Source organism: Stegodyphus dumicola, chromosome 6, assembly GCF_044657685.1.
Source record: "Stegodyphus dumicola isolate Sdum_Otavi_A_Nest chromosome 6, ASM4465768v1".
NCBI lineage: Eukaryota > Metazoa > Arthropoda > Arachnida > Araneae > Eresidae > Stegodyphus > Stegodyphus dumicola.
The window spans coordinates 201,233,460-201,251,489 of record NC_140773.1 but is presented as its reverse complement, the minus strand read 5'-3'; the positions used below and the strand labels follow the sequence as shown (position 1 = coordinate 201,251,489).

At 32.8% G+C, this 18,030-nt stretch overlaps 1 protein-coding gene across 6 annotated transcripts in view; it reads left to right on the top strand.

Moving 5' to 3' along the window:
- The window catches only part of LOC118199305 (axin-1-like), a 137,520-nt gene that overhangs the window by 72,334 nt on the left and 47,156 nt on the right, over nucleotides 1–18,030 (top strand). The window contains exon 2 of one of the 6 annotated variants that reach the window (XM_085819341.1): nucleotides 9,175–9,229. The exons of 4 other annotated variants lie outside the window; for them this stretch is intronic. The gene's annotated coding sequence lies outside the window, so the exon portion shown is untranslated. Of the gene's footprint in view, nucleotides 1–9,174; nucleotides 9,230–13,949; nucleotides 14,242–18,030 lie in introns of those variants that run through there. One more of the 6 variants, XM_035371125.2, reaches the window with a different exon arrangement.

Genomic DNA, 18,030 nt, shown 5'->3' with positions numbered 1-18,030 from the left:
ATATCCATTTTGACCGCTGTTGAATGCAATTAAACGATGTTTTTGCGTGATATCTGTACGTAAGGACAGAATAAAATACTCTTTTACTTCAAAAAAATTATAAAACTGCTTTAAAATTAATTCTGAACAGAATTTTTCGTGGCGTCTGTACGAACGTATGTACGTACGTGCGTTACTTCCTTGTACGAAGTAAAAAGGAAGTATTGTAATCGCGAAAAATTTCAGGCAGCATATTTCAACAAAAATATCCATTTTGATCGCTATCGAATGCAATTTAATGATGTTTTTGTGTGATATCGGTACGTAAGGACAGAATAAAAGACTCCTTTCCTTCAAAAAAATTATAAAACTGCTTTAAAATTAATTCTGAAGAGAATTTTTCCTGGCGTCTGTATGAACATGTGTGCGTACGTACGTATCTCGCATAACTCAAAAACGAGTAGCCTCAGAACGTTGAAATTTTGTATATAGGACTGCTATAACATGTAGATGTGCACCTCGTATTTTGGTTGCAATCGGCCGCACCAAAAGTGTATAAATATATTTATATATATATCCACTCTGTTACCCGGCTCAGTGATCTCAGTTTCTTTGGATGATTTCGTTATAAACTATTAGGTTTTATATTTAATGAAGATGAACATCTTCAGTAAAATTACTACTTCCACAGCAGGCTAAAATCATCTGGAACTGATTGGTCCTCTTAGGGTTCACAACACATTATTAAATGTACAGTTGTATTCCTCTTTAACAAAATACCATATTTAATAGCGATTTCATTGTTTATGTTGCATTCTAGGGGTTCGTGGATTTGGAGTGATTGCCAACAATGCTTGACGAAGAATCAAAGCACAATTTATTCGCCAGTATGTCGCAGGAAAGTTCCAAAGACACGTTTACAATCGTCGAAAAACTATAATAGGCATTCTGAAATAATCACAGCCTTCCGGCTGTCAGCCTATAATGGTGAAGACAGCTTCACGGTAAAACACTAAATACAGCTCCCGACTCGGTCAATCGCTTTTGAAGCTGAAGATACTCTTCACGATAAAACTCACGATACACTCGAACGCTGCACTACTTCCTGTTTATATAGCTTTTGACTTGCCTTTGAGAACATTATCGAGAAAAACCGAGAAGAATTCGTTCCAGAATGTTCTCACTTCATCTATGGCATAGTGCCAAATGAGCGATTTCACGCCAACTCTGGCAACCCTAAAACCCGTTTTGTGGGGAAGCTATCTTACCCATGGAGGTAGGAAGTAAGAAGGAGTCGCCCTAAACAAGTTTCTCCGTACCTTGCTCTGAAGCACCGGCGATCCCTACGTGGTGACCAAAACATTGGGTCATTTACCATTGAGTTCTATGGGATTTGACGCGTTCGGGTGTAAATATTTTGTAATTACGTCGCAAATATACATATAAATGTATATATTTTCTTTTTCTACAACACTTCAGAGTCCTAAGTATGTGAAAACAACATATTTTTAAACAACATTTCATTCTGAACGGAATTAAATGCTATACTTTTCACAGGACAGTTTTCTCAGAATGGTTTAATTTGAAGGAAATATTTTCACATGTTTTCGTTAATTACATTAGAAAAAAAAATTAAGGTAATTCGATTTTATTCGGTTAAAGTACAAAAATTAAGATCAAAGTTTATTGTATTATTAATATTAAAATTATGCATTATTTCTTTTCTATTTATAGAGCTTCTTCCTAAAATACTTTCTTAAATATGACATGATTTTTTGGCTTCTTTTAAATCGAAAAATGTAAGTCAATTTATAATTAATGCTCTATTCGGTTCATTTTAAATTAGAGAATTATTAGGAAAATAGTATTTGACTTTCTCTGAACATTTCTGAAAGGGAATAAAATAAGTTTTTTTTTTTTTTTTTTTTTTTTTTTTAAAGTATTATTTAAAACTTGTAACTGAGTTATTATAAAATGTAAAGGGAATAATTCTTTTAATTATACTTATCAGATTTTTTTCTTTTTACCCTTCATTTCAACAATACATATTCCAAAACTCTTTATTACGTTCTTAAGTGCGCATCTCATAGCATTTGCTTTACAATACCTTTTAACAGATTGCTTTCCAATACGAACAATTCTTGCTTAAATAGTTTTATAACGTATTTGTCAACAGGATTTCAATTTATGTTTACATTTCAATATTAAGATTATTATATATTTAGATAACATTTATAATCATTATAAATTAGATACATTTAATCATTAGATTTCTTCACAGTACTTTCACAGTTGTTTATAAGTGAATAAATTCTTCATTTCAAATACATTTATAAATAATTTAATGAATATTTAAGTATTTTGTCAAAGGCAGATACATGCTTTTTGCAAGCACATGCATAAATACCCATACATATTTCCTATTTATCATTTCCGGCATGTGCAAATCTTTAATTTCTGTGCATTCACTATATTTTTCGTGTAAAGTAATTTACACTAATTTAGCATACACCCGAAAGTTTTACATAAAAAATATATATGAATATAATTTGAATGAAAATTATAAGTATTATTTTTAATACCCACTCAAAGGTCAGTTTTTCTTCAAAATTCCTCCACAATGGCATCTCTCTCTTTAGGCAGATAGCCCTTGCATGCATTACTCTATTTAATAAAAACTTAATCTGACCTATGTGCCTAATTACAAATATTTTAACATACATAATTTTATATTTACATTTAGCCATCAAGTTTCAAACTTTTCAAATCTTCTAGAAAATAAATTTTGGCAGATCTCTTTTAGCAATTTTCTTAAAATCTATATTTTTGTAGTGCAACAGCTTAGAATTTTATAAAACAAATTCATAATCAAAATCGCTGTTGTTAGTTATCGAAAAATAACCAAGATGTGATTTTTGCGTAAATGTCAGTAAACTATACAAATTGCTATTATCCATCACACTATGAATGTTTCTTTCATGCGAGAGTGTCCCTTTTTCGATTTCTATGGAACTGTCGTGTGTCGAAATACTATCAGAATTTTGTCAAGCGAGCTTCTGAATGTAAACAAAAAACACCCCGTCTGGTGACCCAAGCTTCAAAGCAGTGCTTCACTTCTAGCGCGGAATGGCCCCTCCTCCCTTTCCTAGCTCCATGATCTTACCGCGGCTGGTTGCCTCTGAAAGTAAACAATATTGCTGAGAACATTGGTAAACATCTATATTGAACATAATCCTCACTAAAGATGATCACCTCCTCAGAAGTCTGTTGTCAACTACCACCCACCAATGGCTGAGTGGTAAAGTCTAAACGCTGGTAGTTCAGTCCGAGGTTCGAATCTCAGCTAACTGGCTGGTTGCTTGTTCTGAAAATGTCTCAGTTTCTGAAGGGAAGAGATACATGTTGGCAGTGTTTCGTACTAACACAAAGATACCTACTAAAAATAGTTCTTGATTTTTAACAAGATAAATTTTGAGAACGTTTGCTTTCTGTTTCGTTTTATAAATTTTAAAAGTAATGTGTAATAGGGCACTCTATGTGTAATAAGAATTGAAATATTATATGCATGACACAAACTCAGGATACGTGCAAACAGCGGCTCATATCTTGGCAGTCCGGAGCTTAGAACGAGCGTGTGATAATTTCAATTTAGCGACGAAATGTGCGATTTGATCTTGATTGATTGATTTGACCTTGATTTGATATGTGCGCCATTTCCCTTCCCTTTCCTTTGTAGTGAGGGAGGACCCATGATCTGTCAAAGCGTACTGGAAGCTTTTCGTTTGCCGACTTCTCATTTGTATTCAACGGGAATTGACCCGAACCCTAGTGGGATCCTTATGTGTACCCCCACTAAGGTGTCTGGACCTTTTTATCAGCCGAATAGTTTCTATTGTAAAATGAGATTGAGCGTGATTTGACCTTACTGGCTAATGTAACCGTGATCTGACCCGATGTGACATTGGGAATTTTTCTGCGAAGTAAAAATTCGTATTTTAATCCGCCATTGGGAATGGATAAACTATCGTATGGCGTATCGTAACTTTTTAGGTCAGGAGTCTCAAGCCCCAAATACAAGCTTCGCCCATTAATTACAGGGAATGTAAATGCAGTTATTTAGAAATTCTCAGTAAATTAATTAACATTATTGTAATTTTCTGTAAATTACTTAACATTATTTATGACAAGATTTAAAAGAAAACATTAATGATTTTAATGATTTGGAGTCCAATTTCACACCATTTTCTTTGCGGAAAGGGAGAAAAAAAATAAGTGACTAAAAAAATCCCGAAATTCTACAAATGGAGCTAATTACTCTTCACTGTGATACAAATTTTTATTTAAAGATACATTTGAATTGACTTCTATTCTTACTTGTTAAAAGATAAACACTCTCAGTTACGAATTTTTGCAATAAGAATAATCTATTTGTTTGGGCGTATATTTATTTATATGTGAGTAGTTTTTCTTCGGCAGTTGAAAATTAGTAAGTTCAAGAAAAGAACCAGATTAACCGATAAGCATTTACAACCTGTGATGTACATTACTTTTTCAAAGTTGAAACTTTTGTGAAGTGTTGTAGCTGTAAGTTGTAAGAAATAAAGAAGTTTATAGTTATCTACTCGCAAGTGCATGCATTTTTTTTTTTTTTTTATGTGCCATATGAAGTAATGATAAAGCTTTTCAGGTTTGGAAGCAAAGTGATGAGTGAGTAAACTATAGAACTTTATTTGCGAAGGATTGAATCTTTAGCTTGAATGATCTTCCCGTGTCTTTAACAACTCTCTTTTGTGATGGAATCTTTAAAAAGATACACATTTCTTTATTATTGCGTTCTTCCTCTTTTTAATATCCGGTAAATAATTTTCTTGGTGTAGCATGTCCGGTGGGTTGCGTGATAAATGCCGTAAGTTTGTGCATGTCTCTGGTGCATTTGACAACCTGTAATGGCTATAAAGTTGTACTTTCGTGCTAATGTCAATTAACTTGGCTTATGAATTTCCTTCCTTTCAGGAAGTCCATGTGCACTAACTACTTTTGTAAGTTTGACCGAACCATCGCCGATATTTGTGTGCCAGGAATCATTCTAACGAAAACATTTCATCCCCTCTCCCCAGGGACTCGGTCGCAAATGGCTTCTGTTGACTGGTGGGACGTGTCTTATCATTCCCTCACTTCCAACCGGTATCCCTTTGTCGGCATCGGGAACCCCCACCTTTCGTCTTTCGAAATCTGTGGTAGGGAGTGGGGAGGAAAGCTTTTGACGCAGCTGCAGGCGGCAAGTCTCTTTGACCCATTGTCTGATGTGTTTCGTCCAAAGATTGGCTAAATGGCTGGGATTTCACTTCGTATGCAAGCAATTTTTTTTTTTTTTTTTTTTTTTTTCCCCGGCCAGAAAAGATTTTAATACGTCTTTGTCCCATGAGACTTCATCTCAAGAAGATTACCACAGGTTGCTGAAAGTTTTTGTTGAAAGAAAGTAGTTTTATGAGTCTTGTTTAAAATTCATTCACTTTCGTTGACATATTTATGTCCAGTAGTGATTTCGTGACATTAGATGTTTCCATTTTCCACGCTACTTTTGGTCTCACTTTGCGGGAACTGAGTTACAGGTATTGAGATATTTAAAAAATATATTTATTACGCTCAACGTATAGTAAAATTAAATTATATTGAAAGATGACAAATGCATATATTCTGATAGTTTTTTTTTTTTTTTTCCATTACCCACTGTGCACTCTACTTATGTTTAGATTTGGAAAACATCGCTGTTTTGTAACGACCACCTCTGGAAAGTAACTGGTATTTTTAAGAACTTAACTGAAAAACAGTATTGAATATTATGGATAAGCATGTTGTTTAAGGTTTTATTTTATTACGTCGAAGCACTCGAGGGCAGTCTACTTAAGGTGAGGGATGCTTTTTTGGAAGACTTTGTAAGGGACTCTACTTTGTATACACCATACACATGGGGGAAACTACGAAAACGCCCATACAGCGAGCCCGTTCGCTGGAAATCGAGACCCGGACGAAACTATCAGTGTTCAGCGATTTTACCGCTTGGCCGCTAATGGGCCTCAATTATTTAAGATGACCGCCGTTGTATAGAAACAAAATCATATTGTACCGGACATGATTGTATCAAGCAACTTTGTTTATTTAAAAAAAAGGGGTTGGGGATTGCTTTAGTTTATTTAAGAATTGCAAAGCGCACGAGGGTTACTGCATAACAGGAAAAATAACTTCGAGGGCTTAATGCGGGAAACTGGCTGCTATTCAGGTTGCTCATATCATAAAACACGAAATATTTTTTAGATTATCCGTTCGCCGGGATTTGTTCCCTGCTCAAACTAGCAGTTTATTGTTTCCGTCTCATTTATATATTATTATATATTTTATTCTAGTCAAATTATAATATAATAATTTAGGAAACCGATATCAAACTATGCGTCATATTAGACATCTCTTTTAATTGATTTTCGCGAATGGCATAAATTTGAAGTTGTTTGACAATGTTGTTTATTGTTTGGAGAAATACAATTGGTATGGTGTTGTTCTCAGTTTTCCATTTTAAGATATGGTTTAGGCTGGCAGGATGGGATTTTCCATCCTTTTCTCCACGCATGACATAATGCGAACCGATTTCTTTTAGAAAGTGTACCACATAGATATTCCTCCCCTTAGACAGATAACCCGACTGTATTTTGCACTAATCAACTTAACAGACTACGCAAAACTATGGCACATGTACCACAGGTACATATTAAATTGCTTTATTCACTTACATTCACTAAAAACAACGATTAAAAAAAGTCTTCAAGACTAGCGGCCATCAAAGGCGGATTCAGAAACGGGTACGAGCACAGGCCACATATTAATGTTACGAATTTTGTACATATATACATAATTGTACTAAAATTAATGTAAAATTGTATTTATTTATTTTGATATAATGTAACATGAAAATATAAAGGGGCGATGCTTTGCCGGAAAATAAGAATACAGGGGCAAGTCTATATAACATTAAGTAAATGGCTATTTCGCTAAAAGCGACTAATTTTTTTCGGCAGATGCCAAAAATCTCCAAACTTGGCGACATTTTGGCCCGGTTCCTGTATAACCTTAATTAATCTATATATGCAATTGCAACGGTATCCGGCCTTCCAGTATTCCTTCCAGTAATTTCGAGAAGTACGAAAGATTTCTCGGCGTCGGGCGAAAATAGTACTACAAGACCGGAGAGAACATTAATTTGGTTGTAGCAGTTGTTAGTTTAGCATTAGTTTGGAGTACAGAGATATCTCCTGGTTAACTTCGCTCTATAGATGCGCTTTACATTGCGTTCCATGTAACACTCTTGGTAGTTTGAAGTGTAAGTACCGATTGTATTCTGTGATACTGTGAATTCTTTTGGTGAAATAAATTTTATCAAGCTATCATCGGTTCTGTATGCTTTCAGTCTATTACGAATATCACGTAATAATAAATAAACAGCAAGTTAATAACTTAACAAGCAAGTTAATAACTTAACAAGCAAGTCAATAACTAAACGACAAGTTAATAACTAAACAACAGATATAGCTACATAATACATTTCGATAGCTGAAATCAAAGCAAGGGTTTTCAAGATGATTTTTACAAGTTGCACCCTGGACACCTGAAAATAATAAACCGTAATTTAACTGGCACACTTATCGAAAAAGGTTCGCCATTTCTGGATTAGGCTCTCACTTTCGTAGAAAATTAAAATCGTCTTGAAATCAGTCAGGGATGATCATTTTAAAGGGTTTTATTGTAATGCTAGCCAAAGAATTGGTACAAATCCTAGCATGGTCAGCATCAATTTCTGTCATATGGAGAACATGCAGGTGTTTATAGTTTAGCTGATTTCCAATAATTTTATTTTCTGTGGAGATGATCGCGTTAGGAAACATGATTATCGATCATAATTATTTATGTTCTCAGAAGTACTGGTAACTTTGGTAACTTCAAGATCGACTGACATAGGAATTATATTTTCGCGTTTTTAAATTTACTTCGTTAGATAAATTTAATAGAACCACAAGCAGCTACATTAGAAAATTATTTCGGTTATTGTACGGTATTATTTCGACTCGGCTTCACATCGCGACGAATGGGCTGGCATCATGGTGGTTTTCGCAGTTTTCATTATTTGTGATGACGTGAATAGAGACAATTTCTCTTAGGAAGACCTCTTTGAAGATATCTCGCCTATTTCGCAGATGGTCCTGATATGTTTTACTAAACTAATCTATTCTAATTCAGATAAATTTAATACAGCATGAGAACGGATTAACAAAAAAATATAAGTAAATTGTTAGTAAAAAGTAAGCTTATAAATCGATGTATGGAATCCTTCTATTCAGTTCTTTCACTCATCCAGAAGGTCCTAACCATAATGTTTAATTGAGACACCCGAGTTCAGTTTCTTATGGCGTTTTTGACTGAATATCCGCAAAATCTTGCTGATTGAATCATCGTCTGACAATTTTCTTGGACGAATTTTGGCGAATTAATAAAGGGATATCATTTTTGCCTTTTTAGGTGGGGGCGTTGGCATTTAGCAGTGGGATTTCTTTCTATGCCTCTTATGTCATAAAAGATCTTCAGAAGTATAAATATGAGTAATATCGCGACGATGCAATATTAATGGAATATTTAAAACGATGTTAATCTGCTTTAGCTACTTGAGGGCCGTAAGATATCGTAAGGATTAGTAAAGTGTGATTTTTCATACATAATTTTGAAACAATTCCCTTCTCTCTTTTTTGAAAAGTTCAAGGCATCATATTTATTCCCATTGACTTAATAAACATTTCAAAACTGAATGCTAATATCACGAGATGTTTATGGAATTCATTCAAATATTCTTTTCAGATTAAATTTCCCTGATAGGTCTGATATTTATCTAAACCAGAAACTTGATTCCCTTTAGCTTTCTGTAGCTCTTTTGAGAGGTGAAGGGGGAGGAAATGCTGATATTTATCTGAAAAACCTTAACGCTTCGGTAAAGAGAGACGCATTATTTTAAAAAATGAAACAGGAAATATATCTTTTCATATTGTTGTTATGCAAGAATCTGCAAGTGTTGTTGTTATTGTTTTGCAACTCATATGTGCATAAAATTTCTCTTTAAGTGCTATGATTAAAAAATATTGATATTTTTTTTTTGAGGGGAAGAAGTCTTCATGTTATGAGAAAAAAAGGAAGAGAAGGGAAAACACCCGAGGTTGTATTTCAGTTCCTATCTTTTAAATATATTATGAACGTCAAAGATTTATTAAGTATTTCGGTTTTAAATTTTTATTCTGTAAAGATATCGATGATGTTATCTGTTTTTGCACCTCGAAATGTTTGTATATAATTCCTGAAACTTTATTTTTGCATTTCTGTTCGCAATTTACATAAATCTTTTCTTGAAATCTTGCTATATTAAAAGTTTTTTTAACACTTCGGAGAAAATGCTATTGTTTACACTAAGCGAATGTAGTTTTTTGCAGATTAAAAGTTATTTCCATTTTACTTGCAGGAAATAACCCAATGCGCAACAATCTAGCGAAGTAAAAAATACGCTATGTCTTGAATAATAAAATACTTCTTTATTAAATAGGTGGCAAATGTCTTTATGTGGCTTTACTTAGAATTTCATTATAGCAAGTTTTTCCCTTTATTAGCCCAAAGGGGCATTTTGCGTTGATTCACTATAAACGGCGAAATACTTTTTAAATTGTTGTCACCAAATATTAGCGCCCTGTATTATATTTAAAGAAATTAAATAATGAAGAATCTGCATAAATGTATGTATGTTTCTCTCATTGTGATAAAGCAACGATACCTAGAGCCATCAAATTTTGAATAATATACTACTCCACCCGAATATGGGCATCTGGAAGCTCAAATTTTGAATTTCTTTTATTATCAATTTCGTATTTTGTAAAGCATTTATGAGATTTAGATTAAGAAACTCAACGATTTCAAAGCGAGCAATGGCAACACTGTACGGGGGGGGGATTTATCTCCAGCGCGGCATATCGGAAATTCTAAAGATATGCTTTTAAAAATTTTGTGATATTGCTGTTAAATTGAATTTTATAGTTTAAGTGCGAAGAATATAATATTTAATAAATAACATAAAACGTTAAAAAAAGGCCTCTTTGGGCGTAATATAAAATCTGAAAGCTTTCAGATTTTTTTTTTTTTTTTTCATTTGATTGAATTGTTTAAATATAAAATATAGTAAAAATACAGGAGGACCGTCTTCCTAAGAGAAAAAACGCCTTCGTGGAGGATTATTTAAAGAAAAACATCGGACACGGGAAAACCACAGAAACGCTTATTCAGACGGAACTACCCATTGTTTAGTGACTCTATCCGCTGGGCCAGTGATTAACTGAGCTATCCTTTGACACGGTGCTTTGGAATAAACACCTGAGTTTAAGGGCTTAATTTCTAAAATTAAAAGTGCCGGAACACTAGGCAAGAAATCAGGAAAGAGGAACAAGAGTAAATGAATAAATAAAAGGGGCAGCATTAATAATTTAATTTACCAAATTAATTAATAATGATTAAATTAATATTAATAATCGGTTATTTTATTGTTCAATTTATTAATTGCTATTCATTAAAATAGTTAACTAATAAAGATTAAAGTAATTAAATGATTAAACTTGAATAAAATGTGCAGAGAGAAGTTAAAATTTAATAAGCGATTTTTAATGTAATTTTATTGCTAAAAATAAAATTTTCGAGATCAGATTTGTACTGAAATTGTTGTTCAGTTACATAGAAGTGTCGGAGCCTTCTTATTTAGGGCTCCGGTGCGCTCCGTCTAGAATTATGATTTATCCCAAAAACTAAGAAGTACCGGCGCAATTTAAGCTCTGGTTTAAGTAATTGATTTTATGTTCTGTACTTAAAATTTCTGAGATTGATTTTTAAACTGTTTACTAGTTTATTTGAAATCGATTCCACGCATTGTATTTCTATGAGTGTTCACAGATTCATGATTTTTCTATCGAATCGTCGATATCGAAACGAAAATTACTTCCCTATTTTAAATAGAAATTAATTCAGTTTTTTACGAAATGCAGTAGCTTTAGCAGTTTTCCTTGAAAGTGACCTAAATGCTAAATTTAAGACGAACTTTGGTATCATTTCGTGACGTTTTGTAGTTTCCAGTTCATATCTGGTATAGTGGGCGGAGTTTATGTAAAAGTTTATGTAAAATTGCAGCTTTTCAAGTGTTTGATCAGGTTGTAGAAATAAAATACTCCCGAATCGTTGAACCTTTCTAAAGAATAATAGTTCCGATTCATGTTCATCGTCAAGGTGTGCCGACACCCACTCCAAAAGCCATAAAAGATAAAAACTTTTATCTGAACTGGAGGTAAATGGTATCGATAAAAACTCACTTCAGTTCACTCAAAACAGTTTCGAAGACTTTGGATTGTTCGTTCTTAAGAAAAGGAGCCTGATATTTTGTTTATCAGCATGCTGTGTTGTCTTGTAGCCTAGAAGAATAGTGTGGTATAAAAGCTTCTTCTTTAGAATTATAAAAGTTGAAACTAAAAACTAAAACTGATTATAAAAGCTGAAACTAAAAACAACGTGTTAAATTTAGATCTGAATTTTCATATCTGAATTTTAAGAGCTAATTTTGAATAAATAACACTTTTTTCAGGAAGTTTCTAACATTTATGCAAATTATACTTTCTCTCTCTCTTTTTTTAAAATTAAAACACATTTTTAAATGTTGTCTGGTGCGCCGTTTGATTTTAAACTTAAGGAAAATATTATTAGCATGCATGTGAATGAATAGGGGCAGGAACGAAATTAAATCGAAATGTAAAAGACGTATAAATGAAGAACGCATAAGTCCGTTAACAAAATGACTTCCAGAAAGCAAAATTTCGTTTCATGAAATTTAAATTTTATTTTCGCAATTCTGAATGTATTATTAGTTAGCAGAAGCATTTATGGAATCTTGTAGAAACGATTTGATTATTTCGAGCATGTATTCATGTAATTGTTCTAAGTTTTTAAGCACTTCGGAGAAGTATGATTGTTCTCAGTTTCCGATGCAAATAAATGTTCAATTTTTATTTTGATGTTTTTTAATTGATCTATGAGATATTAATTTGTGAAGGGTGTTAATTATGGGTGTGTTTTGAGCTGATTTATTTTTAACGAAATGTTTTTCACTTTTATCGAGGACGTGCGAGACAGATTCACTAAGATTAACTACATCTTTATTTTCTTTATCAGTGTCTCATTTTTAACTGACACATTGCAGTGATAACTCATGTTGAATGTTTAGATGTATACGTATGTGATATAGTATCTACTTAAAAAAAAAAAAAAAAAAAAAAAAAGCGCTGGAAAAAAGCATTCTGAAAAAAGACTGAGCGTTGAAAAGTGAATGAATATGGCGTTCGAAATGATCAGGCATTCAGCCGAATAATTAACTTCATAAAAACTGCGTCTTTTGATTGGCTCTCGCATCCAAGAAATTAGACATGTAAAACAAATTTAATTTTTTTGCGTTCAGCCGAGAAAATCAGTTTAGTGACCCGATGCTGCATCCAAATGATTTACTGATTTATTAGTCCAAATTGGATGGTACGAAGTGGCTTTTATATCCTTTCTTTTCTCGTGGCTTGATGAATGCTTCAAAAATTTTTTCTGCCGTTACATTTATAGTTTAAAGAATTAAAGTTGTACCCTTCCCCACTTGGGAAGAGGGGGCAGATTTCTGAGCGATGCTCCTTTCCAGTTCTAGCCAACTTCGCCTTTTCTGTCATAGAAATGAATTGAGCTACACACTAGTGTACATGGCTCTATTTTTCTTGAACTTATGAATTAAGCAATTCAGTACGGCTTCCCTAACAGTGCATAATATTCCAGTTGAATAGTCGGTTTCTCGCGATGCATTCCTCCGCATTTCTGACGTTATTGTTCTGTTGATTGTCATAATATGTTGTTTACTACTGTCGCATAACATGCTGCTTAAGCAGTGCCTTTTGCAAAATTCTCCGCTTAAAAATTTTTTTTAAATATTTATGGTGACCTTTTCTTGCTTTATTCGATCTTTTGATATAATATTTCCATGATTAATTATATGGGAGTTAGTAGAATACGTTATTTTTACGACTAAATTACTTGACGTTAGTAAACTTTAACGAATCATGGAAATCATTAGAAAGATAACGCCCTAAAGGCTGGGAAACACATCACCAGAGTTTGAAAATCGACTGGAATAACGTACGCAATTACAAAAAGAGGCACCGATTTAAGTGTTATAAAGTTTAATAATATTTCAAAAATTGCTTGAAATGCATAATGAATGAAATAATTATTTGATATATAAATTTTGGATTTGGAAATTTGGATTGATATTTAGCTTTATCTTAATACCAATACTTTTCTACCCCTTTATCTTAAAAGGGGTAGAAAAGTATTGTTGCCTAAACAATGCCGATCAGTTCAAATTGCTACTTTTCTCATAGTGGAGCAAATATAACATTAAACTTTCGAAAAATTGGCTATTTTTATCTTTCATCTTGAGATTTTAAAGAACGCCCTAACTGTAAACGGTAGGTACCCTTTTGGGAGGTGTAAAAGACTTACCCTGTTGACACAGGCAAACAATGGAAGTATATCTCTGACAGCTAGAGTTGCCCTTTCTTGTGGGGGAGGAGATGGATACATTCAGGGGAATGTTTTGCGAATGATATACCTTTCAGAAAATAACAATAGTGCTCTCCAAGCCATGCGTCTGCCCGTCCTCTCCTGTCATTTGTATGGGGGGTGCTTTCTTTGACCGACATTAGCGACAAAATTCCTGCTCTTTGAGGAGCCAGCCGATCCTAATCTGCAGTAATTGCCATCCGTATCGCATTTTTGCGATTTCCCCCTTTGCCCAGTGGAGTAGTCGAAGGTAAGCAAGCAAGCAAGCACGTCCTCTGTGTGGGATATTCAGTTGGACGTCTTCCTTCCGGGAGAAAGCTGCTCATTATCGTTGAACTGTGTTCCTAGGATTATGATTATGATTCAGGTTCTTTGCTTATGTTCTATTGTTTTTGTCAGTTATAAAAAAACATTGTGGATTGCATACTGATTTCAGAGTTAGTACACGGAAGGAATAAATGCGATTGTGATTTTAATTAAAGATTACAAGCGTCACGAAGAAAATTTCTGTTAAACCGCATTTTCCGAAGATATCTGCAAGGATTCGTTTTGGAAGTAAGCATTTTTTAATTGCAACCACTAAATGTATAAAAAGAGGACGTATAATTATTTGTGTAAAGGCAGTTTTTTTATTAACTTTTTCGAATTAATGTAATACAATTATATATTATAAATGTTGATAACATTTATAAAAAGTACAGACTTTTTTTCAAGTATCCGATCGTAATTTTTAGCAAAATAAATCAATGTAATAAAATATTTAAAAAATAAAACCACTGCTTGAAAACAAAAGTATTTTGTTTCCCACATACTCTGCTCACTCCTGTAATTCAATATTTGGTATTTTAAGAGTAAGCAGAGCATTTAGGTATTTATTTTTTAGCATTTTCTCCAAATCGGATTTTTTTGTAAGAATAGATTTCTTATTTACGAGACTTATTCTTGCATATTAGACATATATTTTCAATTTCTCTTTTTAAAGCATATCCGAAATTTATATATTTATTTCCAGTTCTTTAGACTTGGTTAATGGTCTCTGCTTTGGTAGGTAGGTGCCAAGTATGTCAATTAAAATTTTAGGGAAAATTCAGTGTTATATCTAAAATTAAGTAGAGTAAATAGATTTAGACCTTGAAGAAGAGAGACCCTGACTCACTCCATCGAAATGTATAGAGCTTTTGCATAAAATCAATATCTATGTGAGATTTATTTGCTTTCTTTTAAAATTACTCTTATATATAATTTTTCTTTTTCAAATATGGAACAGTGAGGAAAATTACTATTCTCATTGAAGTTTTTACACTATTAATGACTTTCACGCATATGATTTTGATTATTGTGACTGCAAATTATTTCACAATTTTTAAGATTTCATTAAAAATATGATGTAATCCCAAAGTGTAAAATGCTATGCATTTGCAAGGAAATTTTATAAGTTAGAAAAGTTATGATGTACTGATTTCATTAAGCAGTTTCTTGAATCATTTTGTTATTAATATTTATCTGTATAGTAAAACTGCTAAATTAAAAGAGTTTTGAGTGCATAGAGGGCTATACTATACTAGAAATGTGAATAGTATCAAAAGTGGAAACATTTGGTTAAATATTTATGAGCTTTTAAACTTTTAACCTAAAAAGAATTTTTATTTTATTAAATAGTTCATTGTATATAAATAAAGCTGACATATTTGCTTTGGAATTAAAAGAGAATTAAATAGGGATAATATTGAGGTTAGGTTCTTGAGATGTATGTATAGAACCATGTTTTGGAAATCAAAATCGTAAAAAACAACCTTATATTTAGCGTAGGTATAATGAAACACTCAATCGATTTCGAGGGCAGCTAAAGGTCCCTCCTCATCAGGAGAAAGAATTACATAGAAAGAAAAAAAAAATTTTAATTTTCTTTAATTTAATATTTCTTTATGCTTGATCAGACAGCCTGGCTCAGTAAAAGTAGGCGGCCAGTGCAACTCTGATTAAAAATCTAGTTATAACCGCGTGCAGTGCTGATAAGCACCACGTGTTTCTGTGATTCCTATTTTTTTCTTTCTATGTAATTCTTTCTCCTGATGAGGAGGGACCTTTAGCTGCCCTCGAAATCGATTGAGTGTTTCATTATACCTACGCTAAATATAAGGTTGTTTTTTACGATTTTGATTGTCACATTAGCGTGTTTCTCTTCTAGTCATGTTTTGGAAGTTGAAATAATATAGAAAATAAATACGTGGCAGAGATTAAAAAAAAGAATGTCTTTTTTTAATATGTATATTAAAAGTGTTGACCAAAACTATATTAATAAGTATATTGGATAATGTTGAGTCATTTATCAAAAGTATATAAAATTACATAGTATGCTGTTATGACTTTGCTGCTGGCTAGCAGAAATCTTCATTCTTCAATAATAAGAATCTATTTGTAAATAAATATGTGTATGTATGCTCCTAGCATTGTTGAAAAACGATAACACCTGGAGCCACCAGACTTTCAACATGCATGTCAATACACCACCAGATTTTTTCACCTGAATTTTGAATTTCAAATGTTTTTATTTATTTTTATATTTTGTGCAAATTTATTTAATCTTTTCTTAAGAAACTCAAGGATCTAAAAGTTATGTGTTGCTACTTTGTAAAGCATAAGCTATTTAATTAATTTTTTCATATTCAATAAGTTATTGATTAACAGAAACAATTTCAAAGCTGTACAAGCAATTCTTCTATCTCTTATTATTAATTATTAACATCAACCATAAAATTATGCTAACTGGGTTCATTAAAATCATTATATTGCCACTCTGTAAAGCATAATATATTCATGTTTCAATTTGTATCAGAATATTCAGTGATTTAAAAACAATGTATTGCCAATCACCATTAAGTATTTAGTAATTTAATACACAATCTCAGTGATTTAAAAGAAGCCTTTTGCTAGTGTGTTGCCATTTGGTAAAGCATACAATATTTTTCCTACGTTTAATAAATAATAATAAAAAAAGTGTGCATGGGTTTTTGGTACATTTTAATACACAATCTCAGTAATTTAAAAGAAGCCTGTAGCAAGTGTGTTGCCATTTGGTAAACCATACAATATTTTTCCCTAGATTTAATAAATAATATAAAAGTCTGTGGGTTTTTGGTACATTTTTGAACAAAAATTTTCATTCTTGAAAATCAGTTTTAATCAAGTTTATATTTACCATTATTATCTATAACATTTTGCCATTTTTTGGATAGCTTCATAATTCCATCGGTGTAGAACTTGTAATGTTGCGCGCCTCCAACTTGCACGCAACCAAGAGGTGACTGTGACAACTGGATAAAATACAGAATCTTGTGAAGGGTTTAAGTCCCTTTTTATTCAACGTAATAAATTACAATTGCGTGCTCTTGACGCTCACAGACTGCGCCTACTTGGCGGTCAAATAAAAATAATAACCTGAAAAGAAACTAAAGACAAGATTCTAACTACGAGGCTCTCTAAAATAACTAACTCACCGCGTTTCACAACACCGCTCCTAATTCAGCAGACTTGAAGCTCACTTGAACGATTAACACTACTTCCCGCCAAGCACGTAGGCCGAAACGCGGGGTTCTTCAATTTCTCGCTAACTACCTCCGCGCTCGTGAAGTAAGAATATCACACACCGAACTCGTTTCCTTCTATTTAAATCAGAATACTTCCGCTGATAATTTGAATGCTTGCGCATTCTACTGAAATTTACATATTCTGGCATTGGCAGTTCCAGGGAAAAGTAAGGCTTGACAGGAAAGATAGTTTAAACTTAAAATAAATGTTAGTTAAAATAAATATAAACCCTACATTTGCCGCTGGCAGAATTTGGAAAACTTGGAAGCAGGTCCTACAAACGACCTGTTGTAAGTTTCTCTAATTCTGAACTAACTGGCGAGAACCTCGTTTACACAAAAAAAAAAAAAAAAAAAAAAAAATCTTATGTAACAAATTGTATCTAAAATTTTGTTGATCGTTATAAAGCTCTCTTCTTACAGCAACTTTTCCTGGACTTCATCAATCAATCTTGGTCTTTCCTTCCAGCATCTGGAAGGAATAAGTATCAGTATCTTTCTACATACATTATAATTTACACTTTCTTGACACAATAAATTTTTGTTTTTAAACGATTCGTTTTTCTTAGATATTGCTTACTTCACATTCATTCAATTTTTCAAGCATTAATTTAACTTTACCCTGGCTCTCCACCGTGTGTGGTGTCAAACGGGAATATTCGTGTTTTAGTCTTACAACACTTCCCCTAACCACCATGATTTCTTAGAATTCAACGACCAAATAGACACACCTTACTCGACATTCTACAACTCCATG